At 50.3% G+C, this 18,508-nt stretch overlaps 2 protein-coding genes across 2 annotated transcripts in view; one reads left to right on the top strand and one right to left on the bottom strand.

Moving 5' to 3' along the window:
- LOC142256223 (acyl-coenzyme A amino acid N-acyltransferase 1-like) overlaps window positions 1-9,187 on the bottom strand; it is a 58,573-nt gene extending 49,386 nt beyond the window's left edge. Inside the window, exon 1 of the mRNA XM_075327806.1 lies at window positions 7,107-9,187. The gene's annotated coding sequence lies outside the window, so the exon portion shown is untranslated. The remainder of the gene's footprint in view (window positions 1-7,106) is intronic.
- LOC142256234 (acyl-coenzyme A amino acid N-acyltransferase 1-like) overlaps window positions 1-18,508 on the top strand; it is a 104,182-nt gene that overhangs the window by 5,219 nt on the left and 80,455 nt on the right. The gene's annotated exons all lie outside the window — the stretch shown is intronic.

Genomic DNA, 18,508 nt, shown 5'->3' with positions numbered 1-18,508 from the left:
GGGAAGCAAAGAAAATACATCAAGGTCTGTTACACACTGCAAAAATGTGTCACATAATGCCATACAGTACTCACATAGTGCCACACAGTACTCACATAGTGCCATACAGTGCTCACTTAGTGCCATACAGTGTCACATAGTGCCATACAGTACTCACATAGTGCCATACAGTACTCACATAATGCCATACAGTGCTCACTTAGTGCCATACAGTGTCACATAGTGCCATACAGTACTCACATAGTGCCATACAGTGTCACATAATGCCATACAGTGCTCACTTAGTGCCATACAGTGTCACATAATGCCATACAGTACTCACATAGTGCCATACAGTGTCACATAGTGCCACACAGTACTCACATAGTGCCATACAGTACTCACATAATGCCATACAGTGCTCACTTAGTGCCATACAGTGTCACATAGTGCCATACAGTACTCACATAGTGCCATACAGTACTCACATAATGCCATACAGTGCTCACTTAGTGCCATACAGTGTCACATAGTGCCATACAGTACTCACATAGTGCCATACAGTGTCACATAATGCCATACAGTGCTCACTTAGTGCCATACAGTGTCACATAATGCCATACAGTACTCACATAGTGCCATACAGTGTCACATAGTGCCATACAGTACTCACATAGTGCCATACAGTACTCACATAATGCCATACAGTGCTCACTTAGTGCCATACAGTACTCACATAGTTCCATACAGTACTCACATAATGCCATACAGTGCTCACTTAGTGACATACAGTGTCACATAATGCCATACAGTGCTCACTTAGTCAAACATACAGTACTTACATAATGCCATACAGTACTCACATAATGCCATACAGTGTCACATAATGCCATGCAGTGCTCACTTAGTGCCATACAGTGCTCACATAGTGCCATACAGTGCTCACATAGTGCCATACAATGTCACATAGCGCCATACAGTCTGACAGAGTGATACAGTGTCACATAGTGCCATACAGTGTCACATAGTGCCATACAGTGCTCACATAGTGCCATACAGTGTCACATAATGCCATACAGTACTCACATAGTGCCATACAGTGTCACATAGTGCCATACAGTACTCACATAGTGCCATATAGTACTCACATAGTGCCATACAGTGTCACATAGTGCCATACAATGTCACATAGTGCCATACAGTACTCACATCTACAAGTGCAGAAATATATTACACATTCACCACACGAAAAGTGGGCCTGTGTACCCCCAAATGCCAGGGCTGAATTTTAGTCCCAGTCCGGCCCTGCTCTAGAGTAATCCCTGGAGAATAAAATCATCCTCAATGACAAAAGTAGTCTCGCACCACCCTGTGGTCTCAGGGCATTGACTCTTCTAAGGCTGGAGTCACACTTTTGAGTGACTCGTGAGTCTTGCATCGTATCACCCGGCACGGCCTGCCACTCTACGGACAGGAGTGTCTCAGCTGCATAGGAATACATACAGCCAACCGGCTCCTGTCAGAAGAGTGTGCAGCCGTGCCGGGTGATGTGATGCAAGACTCGTGTGAGTCACTCGCAAGTGTGACTCTGGCTTAAGAGTGCTGCTCAAATTGTGGGGATGCAGCTGTGGGACCCTATTTTCAGAGATGATGTCCTGTACCCAACTCTCAAAAAGCTGAAAGGTTCTTCAGTAGAGATGGTTAAGCGGGCTTTACACGCTGCGATCTCGCTAGCGAGATCACAAGTGACGGTACCCGCCCCCGTCGGTTGAACGACACGGGCATATCGCTGCCCATGTCGCACAACCTCACTTACCCCGATCACACGGAGTTACCTGTCCTGCGATGTCTCTCTGGCCAGCGTCCCGCCTCCTTACTAAGGGGGCGGGTCGTGCGGTGTCACACGGCAGGCGGCCAATAGAAGCGGAGATGAGCAGGACATAAACATCCTGCCCACCTCCTTCCTTCCGCATAGCCGGTGGAGGCAGGTAAGGAGATGTTCCTCGCTCCTGCGGTATCACACACAGCGATGTGCACTGCCGCAGAAACGACGAACAACATCGCTAATGAGAAATAAATGATTTTTTGTTTTAGGACGACCTCTCCACGGCAAACAATTTTTGCCGCTTTTGTGATCGTTTTAGTTCGCACAAAACTGTTACACGCTACGATATCGTTAATGACGCCGGATGTGCGTCACTAACGACGTGACCCGGACGATAAAACATTAATGATATCGTAGCGTGTAAAGCCCCCTTTAGTCTAGCTGGACTATCAGATGGTTGCCTCTGTAGCTGTAGAGCAGACCTGGGCAAGGGGCGGCCCGCGAGCCACATCCGGCCCGCCTACTCTCTGTGACCGGCCCGCCTGGCTCAGGGCGTCCTTGCTGGCCGGTCACTGATGAGGGCAATCTGACCTGTTGTTCGGAGCTCCAGGCTCTGGGCGGCCCATGGTCAGATTGCCCTCATCACACGCTGCGTGCCGGCGTGCAGGGAACAGAGGACAGATCCTGCACTGCAGCGCCGCACAGTGCAGCAGCGGAACGCAGGAATCTGTCCTCTGTTGCCTGCCGGCACTTTCTCTGTGACACACACACGCGCGCCCTGATGTCATCAGTACGGCGCGCGTGTGTGTCATTTGAAAAGTTTCCGCCCGGCAGGAGAGGAAGATGCAGCAGCCGGGGCCCGTACGGAGAGAGGAAGCAGCTCAGCGGGGGGCCGTACAAGAGAAGAAGGATGTCAGCGGGAGACCGTGCAGAGGTGCCTGAGGAGGGAGGGGTGAGTGCTGACTCAGTAACCAGAGGGTACAATGGGGGGAGTGGAGGGGAGTGGAGTAATATTTGGGTGTAGTGATGTAATATATGGGAATGTAGTTTTACAGGTGTAGTATATAGGGGTCTAGTGATGTATATGTGGATGTAGTGATGTATATTACAAGTGTATATAGGGGTGTAGTGATGTATATTACAGGTGTATATGTGGATGTAGTGATGTATATTACAGGTGTATATAGGGGTGTAGTGATGTATATTACCGGTGTATATGTGGATGTAGTGATGTATATTACAGGTGTATATAGGGGTGTAGTGATGTATATTACAGGTGTATATGTGGATGTAGTGATGTATATTACAGGTGTATATAGGGGTGTAGTGATGTATATTACCGGTGTATATGGGGGTGCAGGGATGTATATTACAGGTGTATATAGGGGTGTAGTGATGTATATTACAGGTGTATATGTGGATGTAGTGATGTATATTACAGGTGTATATCGGGATGTAGTGATGTATATTACAGGTGTATATGTGGATGTAGTGATGTATATTACAGGTATATATAGGGGTGTAGTGATGTATATATAGGGGTGTAGTGATGTATATTACAGGTGTATATAGGGGTGTAGTGATGTATATTACAGGTGTATATGGGGGTGTAGTGATGTATATTACAGGTGTATATGGGGGTGCAGTGATGTATATTACAGGTGTATATAGGGGTGTAGTGATGTATATTACAGGTGTATATGGGGGTGTAGTGATGTATATTACAGGTGTATATAGGGGTGTAGTGATGTATATTACAGGTGTATATGTGGATGTAGTGATGTATATTACAGGTGTAAATAGGGGTGTAGTGATGTATATTACAGGTGTATATGGGGGTGTAGTGATGTATATTACAGGTGTATATAGGGGTGTAGTGATGTATATTACAGGTGTATATGGGGGTGTAGTGATGTATATTACAGGTGTATATAGGGGTGTAGTGATGTATATTACAGGTGTATATGTGGATGTAGTGATGCATATTACAGGTGTAAATAGGGGTGTAGTGATGTATATTACAGGTGTATATAGGGGTGTAGTGATGTAGTATATGGGGATTGTTTGTGTATATATGTATATATTGTGTGTGTGTGTCTGTGTGTGTATATATATATATATATATATATATATATTAGTGTATGTATATATGAATATATGTGTATGTGTGTGTGTGTGTGTGTGTGTGTGTAGAGCGGGTCTGGTGCCTAGAATTAGAGTTACATCGGGTACCACGCGCTCTCTCCCTGCCCCCTGCAGCGCCATACCGCCATTACAGGGCCTGATTGCGTTTCTCCGGTACCTGTTTGCATACATGTGACAGGTACCGGAGAAAACACGAGTCTGTGAAATAAAAAGATTTTCCATATTTACCTGCTTTCTTCGGCTCTGCTGCCTCCCGCTCCTGACCACCGCTCATTCATTGATTATTCACCGCACTCAGGACCTGGAAGCCGGAGCATCGCGGTGACAGCGCCGGGCACAGCACCGTTGAGGACATCACCGCAGGGACAGGTGAGTATTCTGCAAGCACAGTGACATCCAGGAGGTCATCAGAGTTTCCAATGAACTCTGATGACCACCCTGCGACACCCACGCTACAGCTTCATGGGTTCATCAGAGTTCATTGGGAACTGTGACGAGACCCCGAGATGCTCCGGCTTCCAGGTTCTCAACACACACACACACCTGTATACTCACCCAGCGATGCGGTCCCCAGCGCTGTCCCTGCTTCCAGCTGCTCACTGCAGTGAATATTCAGTGAGTATAATTACCAGCGATAAGGAGCGGGAGGCAGCAGAGCCAAAGGCAGCAGAGCCAGAGACAGCAGAGCCAGAGACAGCAGAGCCAGCAGAGCCAGAGACAGCAGCGCTGGAGAGAGGGAAATATAGTAAATCTTTTTATTAAAAAGACCCGTGTTTTCTCTGGTACTTGTCACACTGATGTCACACAGATCACATCAGTGTGCAAACCGTGTGACACCCATGCTGCCGGAGAAAAAACGGATATGTGCGCGTGCAGGGCCACGAGGGGTCACACAGTCCGTAACTTACTGTTTGTATATGAAGGGATAGTATATACGTATGCTATATACAGTATTGGGTAAAACTGAGTTAATTATATTAGTCCGGCCCTCTACAACCATCCCAATTTCTCATGCGGCCCCATGGGAAAATTAATTGCCCACCCCTGCTGTAGAGTCATCCACGTTTGGTTCCAATGTGTAAGGTAAACAAAAAAATGTGCACCTTTGTTATCGCCACATCCGTAACGACCTAAGGTATAAAATAATTCCATAACCTATACAATGAATGCCATTTAAAAAAAAATAAAAGAAACAAAAATGTAATTAAAAAAATAATCAAAAGGTGTATTGAAAAAAAATGGTATCCCTAAAAATGCCATTGCCACTTTGTCCAGCCATTACAAGGTATCAGAACTACTAGATTATAATTTTGTTTTTCTCACTGAGAGAAAATGAATCATTTGTCCAGCAAAGAATGCGACCCCACAAATTCAGGTTTTTATCACTGTGCCGCCCATATGCAGAGCAGATTTTGAAGCCCCTGCCTTAGGCTATCTTCACACTTAACATTCTTTCAAAAACACAGCAGTTTTCCATTTCAGTCAGGAAGAAAAAATAATCATCTACATTACATTTATGAAATGTCTTAGCTTTGCTGGTATTGCAAAATTCAGCTTTTAATTTGAATAAGACTAATTAAAAATGCTGCAAAAAATCACAGCAAAAATGCAACATGTGAACAAAGCCTTAATGGCATGGCTACCAGATGACAATGTGGCGCCCCTGAGTAAATCAGGGTGCCACAGGGTACTGCATACTTACCCAGGGTGCAGGGCCTACCCCCATGGTTCCAGGGTCTTAAGAAACCGGTGTTACTACCAACAGCACCACAAATCCCAATCAGCACCTCATATCATGACCTGTCAGACACACCAGTGGGTTGGTCTAGCTGGAATAGGGCCACCCACCTAGGGGTCAGGCAGACTGGTAGGAGGGAAGTAAGTCAGTTAGAATTCAGTCAAGAGAGGAGAGGAGTAAGAGTCCTCGAGGACAGAGGGGCTGGGGAGAGTGAGCTCCAGAGGAGCTAGACCGTGGTTGGGTTGCAGACGGTGGTCCGGGACCAGAGGAGTCGGGGACCGGTGGCAGTGACATTAGAAAGGGTGTGACGGACATAGTCTAGGAGGACTGTCGGCACCCGATAACCCAAAAGAAACTGACCGGTACCAAGCACAACGGGGTACAGGACCCTAGGTCAGGAGCTGATTCAACGTCCTGGCAATTAACCTGCAGAGAAAGGAGACTTCCAGGGACCTTTCCACAGAGCTCAGAGATTGGGGGCATCAGAACAACGTGGGGGACAGGGTTTTCCAGCCAAAAGCAGCCCACTGAAGTCCCAAGTGCCAGCTCCCAAGAGCACAGCTACACTTTTCAAGGGTAGCGGGGCCCTACCCGGTTCAAGCCAAGGGGCCACAGATAGAAACTAAAATTGTGCACGTAGGTGGGCTCTGGGACCATCAAGTGACACCGGTGGGAGCGGACACCTGGACAGAGATTCCCTGTAGCAACTGTGACATACAGAGAACTTGGTTTATCTGCGGTGTATGTGTCTACTTTATAATCCTCATCCTGCACCACAACTACCCACAGTGAGTACCTCACTCCCCCTGCACCCTGCGCTCCTAACTAATCACCACCACCAACCCCCTGAGCCCGGGGCCATCCCTACCTGTGGAGGGACTAACATGAGGCTACTTCACTCCATCTGCCCCGGTACTCCCTACAGCAGCGGCGGTACTCATATTACCGCAATCCACAGGTGGCGTCACAAACCTATCCCCTGTGAATACCCCCCTTTCACGGATCCAAGTGTCCGCCGAGCCGGGTCTGGGCCCCTTGAGCCACCACGATCCTGGATCCGGGCAACTCAACCAAAACCGGTGACGATGTTTCGCCCGGGGACCAGGGGTACTCAGATCCGGGCCACAGAGTCACTTCTGCGGGTATCACGGTGGCGTGACCCGGTCTGTGATCCCAGGCTCCACAGTAAAAGGGGGTTTTGTTAGGGGAGATTGTCCGTGACGCCACCCACGGTTGTGGTGATGGTGGAACACCACCGCTGCTCTGGAAGGGGATCCCGGGAGCGATGACAGGGAGCAGCGTAGTTGTTATGTCCCCTCCGTGGGTAGGGGGTTGGTTGTCCCGGGGCCCGGTGATGGGATAAGCAGGGAGCAGGGCGCAGTGCCGCAGTGCGGTGCCCGAGGGCACGGGTGTACTCACAAGAAAGTCACACGGAGTCACTGGTGAACTAAGAATTGCCGGTGTCCGCAGCCTTTGGTACGGGGTGTTAGTGTCCCACACACGGTGCAGCAGCCCTTGTTGTTCTTCCCTGCAGCCAAGTGTCTTTCTCTCCTCTCTCTTCCACTTTCTCCTCAGCCGGGGACGGGGAATCTACTCCCCTGTAGTGATCCGGGTACCCAGGTACCGAGGGGCCACCGCCCAGCTCCGGCTACCTGTTCTGGCCCCTTCCTCACTACGGCCTGCCCCGGCCCTCTTGGAGAACGCTTCACTCCCAGCCGGGAGCTGAACTCCAGACCTCTGTTCTCTCTGACCTCTCCACACTCTCTGCTCCAGCCCCTCCCCTCTCCTCTGCTTTTCCCTTACACTGGCGGCTGTGCTTTGTCATGCTGCACCGTGTGAGATCATATTACCAAGGAGGATTAACTCTTTATGTGACAACCTGGCTGTGCCAGGGCGTCACACACCCCCCTGGTAAAACACGGCCCGTCCTCGGGCCGGCTAGGCACCGACATTTTATTAAACTGGAAAAGAATAAAACATTTTAAACATTTTCAATCTTCCCACAGCGGGATGCACATTGCTTCAACGTTGCAACACAAATAACACTTTTAATAATAACTGTGTAACGGGTCCTTCAGTCACCCACCCAAACAACCTAGCCTTGGTGCTGCCCCTAAAACCCAGGCAGCACCCCTTGACCCCAGTCCAGGAACAGCCCCAAATTGGTCAACGGGACCGGTACTTCGCTGCCGTTGCGGCCGGGCGGACTGCCGGAGCCGTCGTCATCTCCGTCGCGGCCGGGCGGACTGCCGGGGCCGGTGGCAGGGTGGTGACAAAGGTGAGGCCTGGGGACCCCAGGTCTGGGTCCTCCCCAACAGGCGCTGCGGGCTCCGCTACCGGTAACAGGGGTAACGGCTCGGTGCATCGCTGCGGCGGCCTCTTCCAGGAACCAAATGCTGGCAGAGTCCTGGCGTCCCTGCTTCCACAGTCCTTGTCACATAAGCTGCGGTTCCTTCTTTCTGCTCCCCCCTGGTACTCGGGAGCAGTCCTTCCAGCAGCTTTTAAAGTTTCTCTTTTCGCTTCCGGTCCTCCGGAGCTTCACTTCCGCCCGCGTTCTCAGGGGGCGGAGCCTCTTTTTCGCGCCCACCGCTCGGAGAAGAAGGCGCCAAGTTGTTGTTTTTGGCGCCTAAAATGGCGGCTAAAATGGCGGATTTCAAGATTTTTGCAGCGGATCACCGCTGACAGTCCAGAATAAGGCGCACTTCCTTCAGGTAACTGGATGGGTTCGATCCTGTTCGTGACGCCAAATGTTTCGCCCGGGGACCAGGGGTACTCAGATCCGGGCCACAGAGTCACTTCTGCGGGTATCACGGTGGCGTGACCCGGTCTGTGATCCCAGGCTCCACAGTAAAAGGGGGTTTTGTTAGGGGAGATTGTCCGTGACGCCACCCACGGTTGTGGTGATGGTGGAACACCACCGCTGCTCTGGAAGGGGATCCCGGGAGCGATGACAGGGAGCAGCGTAGTTGTTATGTCCCCTCCGTGGGTAGGGGGTTGGTTGTCCCGGGGCCCGGTGATGGGATAAGCAGGGAGCAGGGCGCAGTGCCGCAGTGCGGTGCCCGAGGGCACGGGTGTACTCACAAGAAAGTCACACGGAGTCACTGGTGAACTAAGAATTGCCGGAGTCCGCAGCCTTTGGTACGGGGTGTTAGTGTCCCACACACGGTGCAGCAGCCCTTGTTGTTCTTCCCTGCAGCCAAGTGTCTTTCTCTCCTCTCTCTTCCACTTTCTCCTCAGCCGGGGACGGGGAATCTACTCCCCTGTAGTGATCCGGGTACCCAGGTACCGAGGGGCCACCGCCCAGCTCCGGCTACCTGTTCTGGCCCCTTCCTCACTACGGCCTGCCCCGGCCCTCTTGGAGAACGCTTCACTCCCAGCCGGGAGCTGAACTCCAGACCTCTGTTCTCTCTGACCTCTCCACACTCTCTGCTCCAGCCCCTCCCCTCTCCTCTGCTTTTCCCTTACACTGGGGGCTGTGCTTTGTCATGCTGCACCGTGTGAGATCATATTACCAAGGAGGATTAACTCTTTATGTGACAACCTGGCTGTGCCAGGGCGTCACAACGACACACTGTAACTCCACATTACATGGATTAGCAAGGCTTTGTGAACAGCAGAGGGCAGTAGTTAAATACCAGTTACAACATGCCAGTCAGTTTTTCGCTTGCCTCCGCACATAACAGATGAATGGGCAGAGATGCCTGACATCTGGGAGATCTACAAAGCTTTGAGGATATAACCAAGATGGTGAGCGGTGATTACGCCATAATCAACATAACCATCCCGCTTCTGTGATTTCTCAAGTGGTCGCTGCTCACCATTAAAGAGGAAGTTTTGCATTTCGACCAGTTGGAGATGAAAGGAGAAAGTCCACAGGATTATACTACTAGCCCAGCCTCATCTCCTCTTCTTAGTGCGGATTGAGTAATAACGAGGAGGAGGAGAAGGAAATGGAGAATTGTCCTCCTGGTGGGACATGGAAGGCTTAGCTGTTAGGATTCTGGCACACATGGCTGACTTTATGTCCTAAGAAAATAGTCTGACTTTATGTCCTGCAGCCTTTCCTGTGAGCCTCACATTATAAACATTTTGACAAACACTGATTACTGGTTGTTCATCCTTCTCGACAAGCGCTACAAGGAGAACTTTCCATCTCTACTTCCTAAGGCCTCTTTCACATAGTTACATAGTTACTAAGGTTGAAAAAAGACCTATGTCCATCTAGATCAACCTTCACACGTCTGTGAAAATCACGAACGTTATTCACAGACGTGTCAAAGGTGCGTATTGCCCTCGGTGTGCCGTATGTATGGCACACATGTGTTCTCCTTGTGTTATCCGTGATAACACACAGACAACGGGAACTTTCTACTCACCTGTCCCTGGCGTCGCTGTCCGTGGTGCTGAACTTCGGTCTCCGGTCCTGCCGACTCCCTGCCGCTGCTGCTTCCGGCCGCAGTGAAGTGAATATTCAATGAGCATAATGAGCGGCGGTCGGAAGCAAGTGACAGCAGCGGCAGAGACGGCAGGGCAGGAGAAGGTGAGTAAAGGTTTGTTTTTTTTTCTCACAGACACGTCTTTTCTCCGGTGCGTGTCACACGGAACACATCCGTGTGGTCCGTTTGCATTACGTGTGACACGTTTGCGTTCCGTGTGACACCCGTGATGCCGGAGAGAAAACGGACATGTTGCCGTGAGAAACACACGGACACACCTAAGTACGGAACGGACACACGTTCCGTGCCAAAATACTTACGTGTGTCCAAAACCATAGGAATACATAGGTCTGCGTGTGTACGTGTCTCCGGTACGTGAGAAAACTGCCAAACACGTACCGGAGGCACGTACGTATGAAAGAGGCCTAAGGTGGCGAGAGCTAGTAAAATGGTGTAATACCAGATTCAGAATTCAAATGTTCTTTTTTTTCTGGGGTATTCCATGCACCCTTTCCCACCCAAAAAAGGGTATACGGTTTATGATTTCTTCTTTTTCTTGTCCTCCTCCATACCATATCAACAGGGTCATCATGCGACCCTCACTACAAAGGTTTAGAGGGCCATTAGGTGGCCTTCACTTAGACATTTACTAGGTCTATCAGGCTGCCCTCAATCATGATTATTAAAGGGCCATCCCTCGGTAATGAGCCATCGGCCGCCACTATTTTTCATTGTGTGCCGTCTCCGCCTTACACCCTCATGAGTCCCAACATAACATCACCCGTGCCTAGGCCAACACAGTTACTGGGAAGGTCCACTTAATGACTGACAAAAAGACAAGTGCTTGAAGCCAGGGACGCTACATTTGCCTGATGGCACACTTGGTAAACCTTGTGGAAACCGGGACAGAATCGGACCCTGGGATGGCACATGTACCGCCCCTAAGCAGATGAGCTGCTCGAATCCAGGATTGCTGTGGCTTGAGGGTCCCGGACCCGGGGCTCAGTGGCCATTCGAAAATAAAAGGGGCTACTTACAGGGGAATAGTTCGTGACGCCACCTGCGGGTTGCGGTAAGAAGGGAGTACCGCCGCTGCCGAGGGGAGTACCGGGGCAGATGACGTGGGGACAGCTAGGTGACAGGTAGGGATGCCCCGGGACTCTGCAGGGGTTAGTGGATAGTGCTGTGCAGGCTTGCTGGGCAGGCAGGATGCAGGGAGGGGGCAGTGTACTCACTCAGGTTGTTGTGATGTTAGATGCAGTCATTAAAGCAGACTCACACACTGTAGTAAAACAAAGTCTCTGGGTACCACTGCAACTGCGGGGAACCCGTCCAGGTGTCCGCTCCCACCGGTATCACTTTAATGGTCTGGAGCCTGCCTCCATGCACAATTTTAGTTGTTTTTGTGACCCTTTGGCCTGAAGCTGTCAGGATCCCGCTCCCTATGTGTAGGGGAGCTATGTTGGTGGGTCTCGGTGGGTTGCATAAGCTGGAAAACCTTATTCACCTCGTTGTGCTGATGCCTTCGATCTCTGAGCTCTTGGGGAAGTTCATGAAGAGACTATCCTCCACAGGTTAATTATCAAGGCGCTTGAAGCTTTTCCCTGATCTAGGGTCCTATACCCCGCCGTGCTCGGTACCGGTCCGGTTACTGGACTTTCTGGTGCCGACCGTTCTCCAAAACTTAGTCAGGGCACTTCTTTCCAATACCCTGCGGCTCGGTCTCCGACTCCTCTGGTCCCGGACCACAGTCTACGACCCAACCTAGCTCACTCCAGGGAGCTACAACTTCCAGCTCCTCACAACTCTCTCTCTCTAAACTCTAACTCCAACTGACTTCCTTCCCTCCCACCAGTCTGCCTGACCCCTAGGTGGGTAGCTCTTTTCCCGCTAGACCAACCCACTGGTGTGCCTGACAGGTCATGATGTAAGGTGCGGTTGGGATTTGTGGTGCTGATGGGAGTGATACCTGTTTTCAGGAACCTGGAACCATGGGGGGGGGGTAGGTCCTGCATCATAGGAAAAGAGGATGCAGTCCCTTGCGACACCCTGATATAGTCAGGGGCGTCACACATACATGATACCGACAGGTTTGCAGACCTAGTTCTATAAGGAATTTCTCCACCTCCTACAGCAGTTCCTGTATTCCCTTCTCCATCTTCAAACTAATTTGTTTAGGTGACAAACAGCACACTGCAGAAGAGTTGTTGAAAGGTATAACAGACCAGACAAATCTGTGGCTCTCACGGCTGAACCTACAACCAAGCAAGGTCATATGTGATAATAGCCGTCCGTACCCTAGAGATGGCTCTAAAGTTTGGTAAGCTCGGACGTATACCATGCCTGGCCCACGTGCTCAACTTAGTGGCTCACCGCTCCCTGAAAACCCCCCCAGATTTGCCTGAGGTACATGTGAAGGTATGCTGTGCGTGCACCCATTTCTGTAAATCAGCTAAAACTGCTGCTGGTCTGGCAATGCAGCAGCAGTGCTTGCAAGTGCCACCTCACTAACCAGTGTGCGACATGACACATTACATATGTTCGCAAGGCTTTGTGAGCAGCAGAGGGCAGTATTTGAATACCAGCTACAACATATCCGTCAGTATTCCAGTCAGCTTCCACACGTAAGAAGCAATAAGTGGCCATCTGTGATATTCCACAAAACTTTAAGGAATCAACAAAGATGGTGAGCGGATATGATGCCATAATCAGCTTAACCATCCCACTTCTGTGTCTTCTCAAATGCTCTCTGCTCACAATTTAAAGAGAAAGCTTTGCATGTGGACCAGGTGAAGATGGCAAAAGAAAGTACACATGGTGCTATGTGCTTGCATATGGAAATGTTGCCGATTAGATGTGTGGACACTAAGGCTTTCCACAACCTCATGGAGGGCGGCTGTCCCTCGGTACTTGATCATCAGCCGCCACTATATTTCACAGTTTGCCATCTCCGCCTTACATCAGCACGTGTCCCATAACATCACCCGTGCCCTGACCAATACAGATATTCTCCCTACACTAAATGCAACTAAGAGTGATATTAATAGGGAATAGAATAGATTTGAATCACCCCTCAAAAAACTGTTAACCTACCAGCAGCAAGGTCTGTAAGGTTAGAATCCCTGCTTACATGCCTCTAATACACTATGCCTTCTCCAGCAGCTTGTCATACATTAAATGCAGATAAGAGTGGTATTATTATAGAATAGAATAGATTTTTTATGTAGAAGTAGCAAGATCTGTAAGGCTAGAATCCCTGCCTACATGACTCTTATACACTATCCCTTTTCCAGGAGCTTGCCCTACACTAAATGTAGAAATTAATAGAGAATAGAATAGATTTGAATTAGCCCTGAAAATGACTTTTGGGTTAATGTAACAGAACCAATGAATGTAAGGCAATAATCACTGCCTAGATGCCTCCAATACACTATCCCTTCCCAACCAGTTCTGCCAACACTAATTGCAGCTAAGAGCAGTATTGTTATAGAATAGAATAAATTTGAACGAGCCCTGAAAAAGACTTTTGGGTTAAAGTTGCAGCAGTAAGGTCTGTAATCCTAGAATCCCTGCCTACATGCCTCTAATACACTATCCCTTCTCCATCAGCTCACCCTACACTAATTGCAGCTAAAAGTGGTATTATTAGAGAAAATGATAGATTTGAATTAGCCCGGAAAATGAGTTTTTGTTTACTATAACAGCAGCAAGGAATGTAAGGCAATAATCACTGCCTAGATGCTTCTAATACACTATTTCTTCTTCACCAGCTGTCCCTAGACTAATTGCAGCTAAGAGCAGTATTATTAGTGAATAGAATAGATTTGAATTAGCCCAGAAAAGGACTTTTGGGTTAATGTGGCAACAGCAAGAAATGTAATGCCAGAATCCATCCCTGCCTACATAATATAGTATACTATCCCTTCTCCAGTAGCTACCTTAAACTAAATGCAGCTAAAAGCGGTATTATTAGAGAATTAAATAGATTTTTTTATGTTGCAGCAGCAAGGTCTGTAAGGCTAGAATCACTCCAATATATTATCACAGCAGAGGCTCTCCTTACACTATTTCCAGGTACAGTGTGCAGAGCATGGCATAAATGAATCTTACATAGAGGCATTGACACCATGCACCCGGACATCCCAGTAATGCTAGTAGCCAACATTGCCAGGCAATCCCCCATGTTTAGTGGCTGAAAAACAGCTGAGAAATATGCAGGTCAGTGACTTCAGCATGGTGCCTGAGTACAAGGATACTCGATCGTGTATTGAGTGTGCCAAGCACCCCGATGCTCATCACTAATCCTCATGTTTTCACTATTTTGGATGTGCTCTCACTTTTTGCGAATTTTTATATCTCTGAAAAGTAGCTTTTCTAGTTTCCCTGTGGGAGTTTTACAACCATCTAGGCAGCACTGTTTTCTGGCTTTCTGTTTTTCTGGATTTTTATATACTGTATATGTACTAATATATATATATTGTGGCGCCCTGGACCAGCCAGGGGCCACAGAGAACAACACCAACACACCCCACACTCCCGGTCAGGCACACCGAAGTCAGACACAAAAACCCTTGTTGCCTTCCTCCAGGGGCTGATGTTCACACCAGGGGGTGGGCCAGGCGGTTGGCCCCGCCCACCGAGGAGTTCACAGTCCTGGAGGCGGGAAAAGCAGGCAGATTAGAGTTGGAAGTGAAAGTGGAAGGAGGAAAGTGGCAGTTAAGCAGCCTGAAGTTGGTCTGGGTGTGTGGTCCGGACGGATCAGCAAGGTTGGCAGACGGTGGTGACCGTCTGCAGGAGTGGCCTATCGGAGTTTACCGTAAGGACCGTGGACGGGCGGTGGCCTGGCGTTACCGGACCGGTACGCAAAGAGAAGCCAGCACCAACCGGCAGGGGCTTACAGACCCCGGCAAGACTAGGAGTCGCCGTGAATTTGCCAAATCCGTTAGCAAAGGGAACCTCCTGGGTTTCCCAGCAGCCAAGTCCCGCCAGAAGGCAACCGTCCAACCGAGAGAGGGAAACACAGTCACCGCCAAGGCTAAAGTTCCCAGGGCCAGAGCCTGCGGGCAAAAGGGGCTCCTTCAGCCCATATCCAAGCTGGGGAGCGGGTTACCGGTGGGAACCCATTGGAACCGTTACACAACACAGGTGCAGGGAAAGGCAGTCACCATCAACCTGCCGGGAGAAACAACACCGCAACCGTCTGTGGGACCCGTCCATCCAGCCGTGTGTTTTACCGAGAACTGTGTCCTCATCATTGGCTGAGTGAGTACCACCGTGCCGTGCGGCACAGCGCTGCCCCCGCGACTCTGCACCTCACCAGGCCCTGTAACCCGCCTGCCATCCATCCCTACCCCATCACCGGGCCCCGGGACAACCAACCCCCCTACCCACGGAGGGAAGAGCTAACATCCTGGCTGCTCCCTGTCATCGCTCCCGGGATCCCCGTCCAGAGCAGCGGTGGTGTCACCAATATCACCACAACCGTGGGTGGCGTCACGGACAATAACCATATCCCCACAATCCAATCCCCATCTTTTTTACTCACGGGCGAGGAGCGCCGCTCGAGTCTCCGGGATCCGGCCCACCGCTCGAGCCACCACCGAGCAGCAGCAGCAGCAGCAGCGGCTGGACCCGAGCAGTGGGAGAGCGCAGCGTCCCCTCCTCCGCCCGCGACAATATACACACTTAAAGAGTGTTTTGTGTCTTACTTGTCACTTATGTTTTCTAATCGTTAAATGGGATTTGAACCAGTGGTCACTGGTACTATAAACTGAAATAGTCAGTATTGTTGCACATTAGGTAAAATAATGGATTCCTATGAAGTCCAACATTTGGCATATGACTTCACAGCAGTATCAATATGGCAGAGATGATAACTGATCGGCACCCTGCGACCATATTCTTGGAGAGTGGGGTGGAGTAGCATCTAAGGCTAGTTTCACACTTGCGTTGGACGGCTTCCGTAGCTTTGCGTTGTGTTACGGATGCAACGGATGCGTTGCATATAGTGGCACAACGGATGCTACGGATCGTACAAAACAACGGAAAGCTTTTTTTTTTTTTATTATTTTTTTTCTTCTTTACAGTTTTACCGGCAGCAGACTATTGTGAATGATCAGCTGATCGCTCTCAACAGCCGGTCGCTGGCAAGTGACAGCGCTCAGCTGAGCGACCGGGCATGCTGGCGAGCGGGCGCTTCGTTGAGCACTGTCACTTGCCGGCGGCCGGGCATGCCGCCGGGCGCTCAGCTGAGCGCTGTCACTTGCCGGCGGCCGGGCATGCGGGCAGGCGCTCAGCTGAACGTTCGGCCACCGCGAGACAAAATAAAGTTTGTGACTAAAAAAAAAGAAAAAAGAAGAGCATGCGCAGTGAAATCCTGAGAATTCCGCTGCTCAAAATAACGTTACATGCTGCGTTCCTCCCGCTGGGCGGAAGCAATGGAGCGTTGCCCAGCGGAAGCAACGCAGGTCCTTTTGGCACAATCCGTCAACCATACAAGTCTATGGAAAACAGCGGAATCCGTTAACGGATTCCGCTGTTTTCCAAAAGGGCGGATTGTAACGGAAGGAAAACAACGCAAGTGTGAAAGTACCCTAAAGGCATTAAACTGTTACGATCAGAGCTAGATCTGATCATTAGCAGTTGTCAGCTGTGTAACACAACAGGCACCCACGCTGTATAGAGGGGCTTAAACTCTTGAGCTCACGCCATATAGTGAGTGCACACTTGTGATGTACATGTATGGTTAAACCTAATAGCAAAATTATCAAAAGTAAGCAATAAAGATAGTGAAGGTTATGAAAGTGACATAAATAACATGAGTGCATGTATCAGCGAAAGTGACTGCACAAACAGTATAGACATTGTGGTGAGGAGGAGTAATAGTAATACTGACAGCAGATAGTAGCAGTAACAGTCTGTTAGTTGTGCTATTTAGAACGTGGAATGTTTTTGTGCTTTATTCATATATTAGAGGTTTGTAGATTATAAAAGATGTTATATATTTACCTGGGTTTCCGTCTCTTCCGTTGAAAAATGGTGTAGTAATAGTTATGTCTTCTGAGGGCAATGTAACCTGAAGGACAAAGGTCATCACATGCTGCCAGTACAGGCACAAACAACCAATGTCCTCTGTGACAGGAGGTATAGTTGTCGCGGGCGGGGAGGAGGGTGTCAGCACACCGTGCTCACCCCTTCTGCTCGGGTCCGGCAGTTGCTCCTGGTGGCTCGAGCGACACTCCTCGCCCGTGAGTGAAAGGGGGTGTTTGTTGGGTGTAGGGATTGTTATAGTTCGTGACGCCACCCACGGTTGTGGTGATTGCACCACCGCTGCTCAGTGTGGGGGTCCCGGGGATGGTGATGCGGAGCAGCCAGGTGTTGTGTTGCCCCTCCGTGGGTAGGGGTTGGTGATCCCGGGGCCCGGTGATGAGATGTGAAGTGTAGGGCCTGGAGGGCGCAGGGGCGCGGGGGCAGCGCTGTGCCTTGCGGCACTATGGTACTCACTCAGCCTGACACACGGACACAGTTTGTACGGTAAACCAACGGCTGGTAGGACGGTCCCACAGACGGCTGCACCTGCACTCCCGGTAGGTAACGGTGACGTTTCTCTTCCTTGCACCTATGTTGTCTGATGGTAGCGGTGGATTCCCTCCGGTTACCCGCTCCCCGACTGCAATCTGGGCCGGAGGAGCTCTACACTTTGCCCGCAGGCGCTGGCCCTGGGGAAACTTGTGCCTTGGCGGTGGCGGTGTCTCCCCGGTAATGGTCGGGCTGTTGCCGTCAATCGGGACTTGGTTGCTGGGGGATTTGCGTCCCCGTCACTGACGGATTTGGCAAATCTGGCGACTCCTAGCCTTGCCGGGGTCCGAGAGGCCCCTGCCCTGGTGCTGACTGTCCTTCGGAACACTGCTCCAGACCACCGGGCACACAGCCAACGGGGTCCTTCCAGGAACTTCCAAACGGTCCCCCTCCAAACAGTCACTGCCGTCGCTGACCTTGCTGTTCTAGCCCTACACACAGCTGGGCTCTCAGGCTTTGCACACTCTCTGCGCTGTCACCACTTCTTGCTTTCCTCCTTTACTCCTTTTCTTTCCTCCACTTTCACTTCTTGGTTGTTTACTCTAGCCCCTGCCTGGGCTACTCCTCACTCCTTCCACTTCCTCCTCCCTGACTCGACTCTCACTCGACTCTAACTGCCTGGTTACTTCCTGCCTCCAGAGTTGTGAGCTCCTTGGTGGGCGGAGCCAACCGCCTGGCCCACCCCCTGGTGTGCATCAACAGACTCCTGGAGCAAGGCAACAAGGATTTCTGGTTAGCAGATGTGCCTACCTGGAGTGTGGGGTGTGGTGGTGTTGTGACCTGTGTCCCCTGGCTTGCTCAGGGCGA

This window comes from Anomaloglossus baeobatrachus, chromosome 1 (assembly GCF_048569485.1).
Source record: "Anomaloglossus baeobatrachus isolate aAnoBae1 chromosome 1, aAnoBae1.hap1, whole genome shotgun sequence".
Lineage (NCBI taxonomy): Eukaryota > Metazoa > Chordata > Amphibia > Anura > Aromobatidae > Anomaloglossus > Anomaloglossus baeobatrachus.
The sequence above is the reverse complement of the archived record's forward strand: the minus strand, read 5'-3'. Positions and strand labels throughout refer to the sequence as shown.